Source organism: Sminthopsis crassicaudata, chromosome 5 (genome assembly GCF_048593235.1).
Source record: "Sminthopsis crassicaudata isolate SCR6 chromosome 5, ASM4859323v1, whole genome shotgun sequence".
NCBI lineage: Eukaryota > Metazoa > Chordata > Mammalia > Dasyuromorphia > Dasyuridae > Sminthopsis > Sminthopsis crassicaudata.
In genome coordinates, this window is record NC_133621.1 from 176151805 (window position 1) to 176163517 (window position 11713).

General features: G+C 34.2%; 1 pseudogene; it reads right to left on the reverse strand.

Annotated features, from left to right (window-relative positions):
• Positions 1–7970: 7970 nt before the first annotated feature.
• Positions 7971–10970, reverse strand: LOC141543915 (large ribosomal subunit protein uL4 pseudogene; annotated as a pseudogene).
• Positions 10971–11713: the final 743 nt, after the last annotated feature.

Here is an 11713-nt window from a genome sequence, read left to right on the forward strand (position 1 = left end):
AAACACCACAGACAATAAAGGAAAGGTAAATAACTATTAGAATAAAAAAGAATAAAGAAAATTACAAAAGAGGATCATTAAGAATTTGTCATTATTTTTTTCCCAAAAGTATACATAAGGAGAGAGGAGTGAAAACAGAAGAGGTTATAGAGAACTATCAAAGACTAAACTTCAGAACATTCTGTCTATAGATGAATCATTATATTGGTGGACTAAATTATGGAACTGGAGAACACATATAAAGGAAGAGGATAGGACAGACAGAGAGATTTATGGGATGTCCCCAAACCAAGTCAAAGATTAACAATGAAGGAGAAAAGAGAATTGAAGTCTCTCAAAAGGAATGCCTACAAAAGAAAGGGTGCAAAGAGAGATTGAAGTGGGGCTGGGGAGAAAGCGGCATATCTACTTTCATTGTTAAGATGATGCCACTGATGAACATTCCCATGGGGAAAGATATTTTATTTTAGGAGATGGTAACTTTGCAAAGAAATCATTCATCCCATTATAGAAGAGATGAGGAAATGAAAAAAAGAGGAAGAAGTTAGGAAGGAAAATGAAATATATCTTAATCAAGGGGATCTAAGAATCATAAAAAAATATCCCCCAATTTTCAAGATGTAAGTAAAACAGTTCTGAAGGAAAAAAAAAAACATATACCTATAAATATCTATTAATTAAATAGAAAAATATCAATAAATGGTAGATATTTTTAAAATTATAAAACCAATAAATAAATGTAAAATAAACATTTAAAGGTTTATTAAAAATTAGAAGAGAAATATACAAAATGAAAAAACAAGAAAATCCTTTTAGAAATGATAAACAAAATCAAAATGTGATTCTTTGAAAAGACCTACAAGATTGATAAACCATTAGACAATCTTATTAAAAAGAAGAGGAGAATTAAATCAACAAAATAGCAAACAAGTAAAAAATAACAAGACCTGAGAAAGTAAAAAATACCAGAACCAACTGTGCCCAGTTATATTCTAACAAAAGTGAGAATATAAAAGAAATAAAGGAATATTTCCAAAATTATAAAATATTCAATTTAGCAGAAAGCAAAAAGAAAATCTAAGAAATATGAGAATAAAACAAGGATGTTCGTTTTTCTCATTACTATTTGATATAGCCTTAGAAATGATAGCCATAAGACCAGTGAAAGAAATTAATGCAGAAAGAGAAGCAAATAAGTCAATTTGCTGATGATACAATGGAATACTTGGAAATACTAGGGGATCAGCAAACGTACTGAGACCATCATTAATTTCAAAAAAGTTGCAGGCTATAAAACAATACCCCATCTCACTCCCCCCACCAATCAGCTATATTTTTATACAATAATACCAAGACCAAAGAGGCAATTATAAGAAGGAAAAAAAATCATTCCAAATAACCACTAAAATATAAATTACACTAATCTACCAAAGCAAACAAAAGACTTATTACAAAACGTTACTGTAAAAAATAAAGAACAACTTATATAGCAAGAGGAATATTCTATGCTCTTTACTGGACTGTTCCAATATAATAAAAATGACAAAATTGCCATCTCTAATTTATACTTATAAAATTATATAAATTAAATGATCAAAGGTGTACTTTGTAGAACTTGATAAAGTGCTATCAAAATTCATTTGGAAAGGAAAATACCTAGAATACCAAGGGAAATGAAAAAAAGAAATAAAGACAAGGGAAGAATATTATTTCAAGCTAGATTAACAACATTCTTTAAAACAATCTGGTATTCCTCACACCTTTGAGATTGTCTAAGATGACAGGAAAAGATAATGAGAAATGTTAAAGGGGATGTGAGAAAACTGGGATATTAATGCATTGTTGGTGAAGTTGTGCTATGGGCCAGAACTCTGTACTTGAAACAAGGATTCTTACAAAGTGCTAACTCAATGGAATTGATAAGACAATGGTTATCTAGTTTAGCATGGTGATTAATAGTTCTCTAGTTCAGTACATGTACTTAATACTTAATATAGTTCCACAAGATTCACATCTATGACAATGTAATTAGAATAGAATATATAACAGCCAGCAAAGACTGGAGGAGATTCATTCAATCTTTGGTCAGGCTCCTGGTGGCTCTCCTGGGGGACTGAGAGACTCAGAGAAAGCCTTGGAGAAGACAAGAGGACTGAAAACAGAAGCTCAAGCTCTCAGAGCAAAGGAGAGACAGATTCATTCATTCCATCTTCATCTGCCTCCAGGTGATTGTCCTGTTCTCCAGTTCCTCTCCTGAGATCAAGGCCATCTGAAGAGCCTGAAGAAAGCTAATCAGGCCTCAGGCAAGGAGATAATAAAGAATTTGGACTTTGGACTTTAACACCTGGCTATTCTAATGGTGATTACTCAACTGAAAAGAAAACTGGCCCAAAGATCTCCAGAAAACCAACCAGAACCTTACAGAGTTGTGAAATGATCCAACTATTCTGGAGATCAATTTGGAACTATGTCCAAAGGGCTATAAATCTATGCATACCCTTGAACCCAGCAGTGACATTCCTGGGTCTGTATCCCAAAGAAATTATAAAAAAGGGGAAAAGACCCATATGTGCAAAAATGTTTGTAGCAACTCTTTTTGTGGTAGCAAAGAATTGGAGTAAATGTCCATCAATTGGGGAATGACTGAACAAGTTGTGTTATATGAAGGTAATGGAATATTATTGTTCTATAAAAAATGATGAACAAGATGATTTAGAAAGGCCTGGAAAGATTTATATGAACTGAAACTGAGCAAAACAAGCAAAACCAGGAATACATTGTTCACAGTAACAGCAAGAATGTGAGATGATCAGCTTGAAAGACTTGGTTCTCAGTGATTCAGTGATCCAAGGCAATCCCAATAAATTGAATAGAAAATGTCTGCATTCAGAAAAAGAACTGTGGAGATTTAATATAAATCAATAGATATTATGTTTACTTCATTTTTCTGTTTTGTTTTGTTTTTTCTCTTCCATGGTTTTTCCCTTTTATTCTGATTTTTCTCTTCCATCATGATTCAAAAAGAAATGTATATTTAAAAAAGATAAAAACAATCTGGTATATACAAATAAAATAAGTAGCATATTCATATTCTTTGCTCTAGAAATTCCATTACTTAGTTAACATTCCAAGAGGATTATTGATAAAGAGAACACTATCACACATACACACACACATACACAAACACACACATACACACACACACATTGCTGTAAATATGGTAGCAAAGAAATAGAAACAAAGTAGATGCCCATAGATTGAATAATGACTAAACAAATTGTGGTATGTGAATGTAATAGAATATTACTGTGAATGAAGAATATGGTGAATACAGAGAATCTACATTAAGTGATACAGAATGAAACAAGCAAAGTCAATAAAACAATATATACAATGGCTATAATATAAATTGATGAGGGGAATCCCCATAAGAAAAATATAAAATTATAAAGAATAGAGGAAGATTTAGCAAATGAGATTGGGAAACAACATTCAAACAAGCAGAAGGAGGACCAGGAAAGAATAGTGTTATAAAAACCTAAAGAGAAAATATTCAGAAGATAGCAAGCACATGTGGCAATTAAATAGATGCTAGTAACTTTAGAGAGAACAGATTCATTTGAATGAGTTTGGAAGCAGATTGCAGAGAAGCAGAAAGTGAGAGCAGAGGAAGTATGTAGAGGACCTCAAATGTTGGGAAACTCTGAGAAACGACTTGCCCACAGTCATAATCTCAAAAATGGAAGAACTGCAATTTAAATCCAGGTGCCCTAACTCATAAGTCAGGCATTCTTTCCATTAGATTAGAGGGCAGTACAGTATCTGGGGATCTTTGACAAATACTCTAAAAAGGTATTTAGGGTTTAAAATCATCATATATAGGGAAGTGTTACAATTTATATATATATATAAAAAATGAGTATTCTATCAGAGTTACTAAATAATAGTGTCTTGGAATACAGCTGCTCCCCAAAATTTTTTTAAATGAGTTTCACATAGAAGGCAATGGAGAGGCCTATGGTTGGGATGAACAGGGTACAATACTTAACTAATAGGATAATAGGATTATTACACTCTGAATATCTGTGGGTTCTAAATCCAAAATCCAGAGGCTGATCTAGCATTGGAGCCTGGGAAGAGATAAGGTAATATCTTGATTTTTATCTGCCATCTTCACCCCCCACGAGAACCAGAATTTCTACTCAAATAGAAGAAAACAAAACAAAGACTTTCTGGCAGAAATTAAGAAAAAGATAAATACAAGGAAAAGGCTTTCCTGCAATCTCAGAGTCATTTAATTTAAAAATATCTTATTAAATGCCTAATATGAAAGTTGCTGTACTAAGAATATATACAAAATTACAACTTTTGTACTTCTGTTTTGTGAGAGAGAGAATAAACTTTTACTTTATTAAAACTAATTTTAAAAAAGATATAGTTTCTTTATGCTGTTCCCTCTCTTTTCTTGTTTTGCTATTGTTTTAATTTGGTTACTCTATCCACAGGTAGAAACAGTTAAGAGAAAGTTATCACTGTAGCACCAAAAGTCTCTTTATAAGTAGTAAGAATTTTCCTCCAACTCTCTTGGTTTTTTCCCTCCTTTCTTCCCTTCTTTCTTCCTTTTTCTTTTTCTTTCTTTCTTTCTCTTTCTTTTCCTTTCTTCCTTCCCTCTTTCCCTTCTTTTTTCTTCCTTCCTTTCTTTTTCTTCCTTTCCTTCTTTCTTTCCTTTCTTCCTTCCTTCCTTCTTTCCCTCCTTTCTTTCTTTCCTTCCTTCCTTTCTTCCCTTTCTCTTTCTCTCTCTGTCTCTTTCTTCCTACCTTCCTTTCTCTTTTTTTCATCTTATTATGCCATAGTTCTCAGTTTCCACAATTATCCTGACCCAGTCCTGACTCAGTTTCTCTGCTTCAGCTCAAAGCTCAGTCCTGCAGAGCCTCCCCTCCCTCTTTATCATAATATTTGATAAGTTTGTGGTAAAGAAATGGTGAAGGGGTAACTATTTAATAAAAAAAGCTAGAGAGATCTCTAGAAACAAAACAAAGTTTATTATACATTCTCAGGAGAAGGGTGTCTTACCCCTCCAGCAAACAATCCAAGGGAGGAAGTGCCTTCTGGGGCAAGGTTAACACTTTTAATCCCTAATGTAAATGCCCCCTCCCACCACTGACCCTCATCCTGATTGGCTGAGGATCTTACATTCTAAACTAGAGATCTACCAAAGAAATTCAACTTGACCAATAAGTACATAGTTGCCCATATTTGACTGAAATAGGGAGAAAATGATGTCATGGGAGGATAGCAGGAAGGGGACTCAAGTATGCCCTTGACTCAATCCTCAAAGTCCTTCAGGCCTACTCAAACTCTGAAGTAGAAGCCTTATTCGATTTTCACAACTGTCTTGAAAGATCTCACTTCATCTCATTCTTAAGGATAAAAGATCTTATATTTTAGAATATCAGAATGCCTCTCCCTATTCCAAGCTATCTGAATGTCAGATACCATCTTATCAAGATGCCTCTCCCCATCTAGGGGGTTCTTCCCCCCATGCCTCCCTTCACCCTGTCAGAACTGGAAGGTCAGAATCTCCTTCCAGCTCTCAACACCCTGACTCCTCCCCTGTCTCAGTCTACCCCACCCGAGTCTGAGCCTCATGTATATATGTCACTGAGAATTCACATTGTTTGCTGGATTCTTGGAGAAGATAGTTTCATTCAGCTTTGGGACCAAACCATGGATCTATTTGGTCCCAGTAAATCTCTCACATTAAATAAATTATTAAATACTCTCTAATCTCTATCTTGCCTCAGTTTCTCCGGCATTACAATCTTATGTTGCTATAAAGTGTAAATTGTTAAGTTTATACCTAGTTTTTGGAAGACTGTTTTTCCAGTTTCCCAGTTTCCCAGCTTTTTGTTAAATAGTGAGTTCCTGTCCCAATAGCTGGGGCCTTTGATTTTACCAAACACTATAGATCACTATGGATTACCCTGGTTATTTACTACTATGTCTTGTGTATCTAATCTATTCTAGCAATACCAGATTGTTTTGACAATTACCATTTCATATATAGTTTGAGATCTGGTAGAAGTTATGCCATCTTCCTTCACATTTTTTTTTCCTATTAAGTTCCTTGATGTTCTTGACCTTTTGTTCTTCCAAATGAATTTTGTAACTTATTTTCTGGCTCAACAAAACAATATTTTGGTGCTTTGGTATAGTACTAAATAAGTTAATTAATTTAGGTAGAATTATCATTTTTATTATTTTGGCTCAGCCTTCTCAGGACCAATTGATATCGTTTCTGTTGTTTAGAAATGACTTTATTTATGTGAACAGTTTTGTAATTGTGTTCATATAGTTCCTGGGTTTGATTTGATAGGTATACTCCCAAGTATTTTATTATAGGTATTTTAACTATAATTGTTCTTTCTATCTCTTTGCTGCTGCTTTGTTGGTTATAAATAAAAATGCTATGTTCTCTATTGTTTTTAATAGGAATAAGTATTGTATTTTGTCAAAAAAAATCTGCATTGTTGAGATAATTATGTGATTTCTATTGTTTGTTATTGATATTGTCAATTATATTGATAGTTTTCCTGATATTTAATCAGTCCTGCATTCCAGGTATAAATTCTATCAGGTTATAGTGTATAATCTTAGTATTTGCTATAATCTGCTTGATGGTATTTTATTTGAATATTTTGAATCAATATTCATTAGGGAAACTGATTTACAGTTTTTTTGTCTTAGTTCTTCCAGGTTTAGATATGAACATCCTTTTTGTTTTGTAAAAGGATTTGGAGGATTCCTTCTTCACCTATTTTACCAAATAGTTTATATAGTATTAAATTAATTGTTCTTTAAAATGTTTGGTAGAATTTTTTTGTGAATCTAACTTGGCCCTGGAGATTATTCTTTCTTAGGGAGCTCATTGATGGCTTGTACAATATTTTTTTTTCTTATTTATTTACTTTACTTATTTAAGTATTTCTTCTTTTGTTACTATGAGTGATTTATATTTTTGTAAATATTCATCAATTTCATTTAGATTGTAGATTTGTTGGCATATAATTTGGCAAAATAGCTTCTAATAGTTGCTTTCATTTCCTCATTATTGGTGCTGAATTTACCATTTTCATTTCAGATATGGTTTGAGAGACACACATCCAGGCAAAGGGCATTCCTTTTTTATTCTCCAATATGAGCTCTCCCTCCCACCCCACCCCCCAATTTCCTGGCTCCTTTCCCCATTGACAGGGTCACAAACAGCTTAGGGAATTTTGCTAAAATGATAGTTTTTGCATTGTTCAAAGATATTTGAAAAAGCTCAGTTCCTTTGGGGTTTCTAAAGGCTTTAAAGAAGAAAATTTTGCCTAAATATTTGGGAGCCAGCAGAGATTTTATAAGATTTAAATAAGATAATGAATATAAAAATATATAACTATGGAAATTAAATAAATGCCCATTTGTTTATCACACTCTTTATATCTTATGTCTTTAAAAATCTTCTTTAGTGAAGCAGTTCTTTTATTTTTTTCTGATTCTCATATTGAGATTGGGAAAGGGAACCCCAAAAGTCACAGAATGGTGTCTCAAAAAGATTTACAGGCTTGATCCATCTTCTAGTCAAGGGTCAAAGTTTATTGAAAGTATTATAACACCATTACTAAGCAGTCTGAATTGTAAGGGAATTCTGTAAAGAAACAGAACCAAGGACAGTTATTTTATCCACCTTCAACCATAGATATCTATCCTAATTCTATGGCTCAAGGGCTAGGGAGTCTATCATTGGCATATTAATTTTACAGCCCAAGTGTAGGAGTAGAAAGTAGTCTCCAGATTGAAGGATGGTCTTCAAAATTTGATTATCACTGACCAGATCATCAGTAAGCAATGAACTGAGAAATAGTTTATTCAGAATCAGACTGATTGGGCCTAGGAGTTTTCTGAGGCAAACTTCAAAACCAAAAGTTTTAAAGTTTTATATTACGCCACTCCGACTGATGTAGAATTGTATTTCAACACATTGTCTTAGACTATGGGTTCAGTTTTATCATGATTCTGAAATTCATCAATGGACTCTACTCATGGTACACATGGTGCACAGAAGACCCTCAATGTCTCTGGGCTTATAATTCTGATAAGTTAGGACTCTTGATCATCTTGTGAATGGGAGGATTGTAGTGATTCTTTAGGGTTTCAGGCCTGCATCATGTACCATATAAGTCATCCAAGCTGCAGAAGGCACTTTCAGTCCAAAACCAGATGTCTTACTGTGCCCCTCAGGAACAAGTCTCAAATGGTTGCATTTGCTCCCAATAAGGAGAGCAATATCAGGAAAGTTTCGGAAAGCCTTGATAAGTACCATTGTCTTTTTTATAGATGATAAAAAGTCTAGATCACAATATAATTTCTTCTTTTACCCTTATCAGTTCACATACACTGAGAATCATAGACCTTTTTAATGTTATTCCATGCCTCCAGCTTCTTAAGAGGAAAACTGCTTCTTTGGCCTTCCTATACCCCTCAACTTTATTTTCAATCACAGAGGAAGTTATGGGATTTCTTCAATTTGATGACCTTTTGCCATGACCAGTGCTATCAAGACAGAAACAGCCAATGCAGAGCAGATGGCACAATATTGTTTTTTGTTATTGTTATTGTTTTTTCCTAACGTGTTCATTCTGTGATTCTACCAGCACCAGTATTTGGTGGGAGCAAATTGTGATCTCCTCAGCACATAGTTCTAGAAGCACTCTGACCAGAGCAGTGACTCTCTCTGTCCTAAACATGAGGGACTAAAGCAACAGCTCTGCCAGTTCCCAAAGACTCAGTACTGCTCTGATGATCTGCTAATTCAATGACAGCATAAGATTGCCAGTTATTTTTTCTCTCAAGTTGGTATGAAAAAATTCACATTATCTGGATGAATTGGAGCCTTCATGCAAGCCACCTTTTTGCCAGACACTTCCCTCTTTTTGGAGTACACAGATATCAAGAGACATGTGCAAGCCACAATTGGCACTGGAGAGTAAGAGTCATCCCAATTCTCTTTTCCAATCAGAGCATTTCTTTCCACCTGACCTCATTTCTGTCATTACATTTCTATCTTTTGTCAAGAAACTTCCTTCAACCTTCCCCTTCTCTATCAGGTATTTGCCTATGTATTCCTCTTAGCAAAAGACTATTCCCTTTCCACAAAATGCCACTCTAATGACTTGTCACAATATAGAAATGACCATTTCTTGAGGATTATTCCACTGATTCACAATCTCTAGTTGAGTCTTATTACACTAGAAAGGGTTCAGTAATGAAGCTACTCATAGACAAAATCAGCTTTCCGGGAACAGTTTAGCTAAGTGTTGGCGATGATTTCTTTGGTTGTAGAAAGCAAATACAAAATGGCCCTTATTTGTATGGAGTTCCCTTTACTTTCTATACACAGTCATACACAGTGGTGAAAGAGAAGTTAGAAGAAGGAAAAAAAAGAGATGTCAATGAAACATTTTAAAAATACTCAGAAAAGAACAAAAAGAAATTCAGGAAGGGAAACAAAGAGTAGTATTGGTACTACTGTGTTAAATTTACAATTACAATATACTTTTATTTTAAAAAGTTAGCTATGTTAAACAGAGATTTGTGGTTTCATATATCTTTTCCTCATCTTTGTATAGCACTATTTGTTGGTTCTTGGTTTTTTGTTATATTCATAGTTTAAAAAATAAATAAGGCAGAAAGTGCTAAGAATTAGTTTTTAGATTGTCTAAAAATCTTCAGATTGTCTAAAAAGCTATAATGAAGATCCTCATTCAGTGATTAATGCATGGATATACTATAGTAGGAACTGAATCATATCAATTGACATTTTCACTGCAAATGTTTTCTGCTGTAGCTAAAAGGAAAGATACTTTCTAGATTCTCCATGGAGAAATAAATAAAGCAGTTAGCATCATTCATAAATCTAAAGTTAGGACTTTAGAGGCCACTTAATCTCATTCTCTTTTTTTCTTTTGCAAATGATGGAACTGAGGCCCCCAGGAGTTAAATGACTTATCTTTGACCTGGAAACTTTGGATTTAAGCTATAATGTACCTGGGAGCATTTGTTTTGGGTTTTCTTTTAGGAGATAAACTGTGTACTCTCTATTTCCACTTTGCTCTCTGGTTCTTTGAAATCTGAACAATTTTCTTTTTCTGGTCATGGAATTCAAACAAGCCAATGATTCTTAAGTTTTTTCTTATAAATTTGTTTCCAAATCAATTGTTTATACTATGAGATATACATGTACTTCTATTCTCAGCTTCTTGACTTTTTAAAAATATTTCTTGTTGTCTCATAGAGTCATTGGTTTTTATTTGCTTCCTTTAATGTTTGAAGGAATTTGTTGCTTAAGCAAGGTTTTATATTTAATGTGCCAAGCTATCCCTTTCCCATTCTTCCTTCTATAGGTCTCATTCTTTTCCATTTTTTCCTCAAATTTTCTGATTCCATTTATAAAACCACTTTTAACTCTTTTTGAAAATGTTTGATGCATCTTTCCAAGGAATTTTTAGTTGAATTTTTGCTCAAGCAATGTTTTGGCCCCAAGGCATTACTTATAGATGTTTTAGAGTCACTCTCCTCTTCTGAGTTTGTGTCTTAAACATCCTTGTCATCATTAACAATTCACTCTGGTAAAGTTCTTTTTCTTGTCTGATCCTTCTTCCAGCCTACTTCTTAATTATGGACTTGATGCTATGGGTAGTTCTGTGATATTTCTGGAGGGAAGGTCTGGCTTAGTCCTGTTTCTACTTTTTGGGGGTATTAAATATTGTGTTATTCAGTATTTTAATCAATAGATTGGGGATGATTTCAGAGCTCCAAAGTGGTATGATCCATGGTATATCCGACTACTGCCAACCTGGTCTGAATTCTTTAAGCTCCTGATCTAGATTTGGGTCTGAGCAACAGCAGAATGCTGCTGGACACAGCATCTCTCAGCCAACGAGAAAAACTCTCTTAGTTCAGAATGGCAAAATTGTAGGCTTCCCTTTAGTCTAGAGACTCTCTGATAGGTGCCTAGGGTCTGATCCAACCTGATGCTGCATGTTTTGAAACTTCTTTTCTCTATACATTGTCTAGATGGAACTCCATCTTCCCTGAGACCATACCCAGTACAAGTCTGCCCTGATTCCATGACATAGAACTGGATAGTAGGCAATAAAGTTATCGATTTAAACCTGTTCCTGTTGCAGTGTCCAACTAGGGTCTGAGTTATGGGTCTACAATTTGCTTTTGTGCCAGGGTCTGCAGGCCCTCCCTGTGCTCTGTAATACTCCATGAGCTTCTGGCCTGATCTCAGTCCTCAGTGACCACAGAGCTTCCTGCCTGTCTTTTTATTTTGACCTGGGCTAACTGACTTTTTCTGGATTTTTCCATCAGGATATGGTCTGGTAAATTTTCTAGGTCTGTTTGGAGGAGTTTTGTGGATAGGAACTCACCACATTGCTTTCTAATATTTTGCCCCAGATCATAACTTAGTAAAATATATTTATATAGGGAGACTTAAAGCATATTCAAAAATAGTTCAGATAGAATGTACAAACTGGAAGAATGCCCTGAAATTAGAATGAAGAGAAACTAAATGAATTTGTCTTAGAGGAATGATGAAGATAACCTAAAGGCTAGACAGAAATGATAAAAGTTAAAATAAAATTGCCAACTATTCTATATGAGA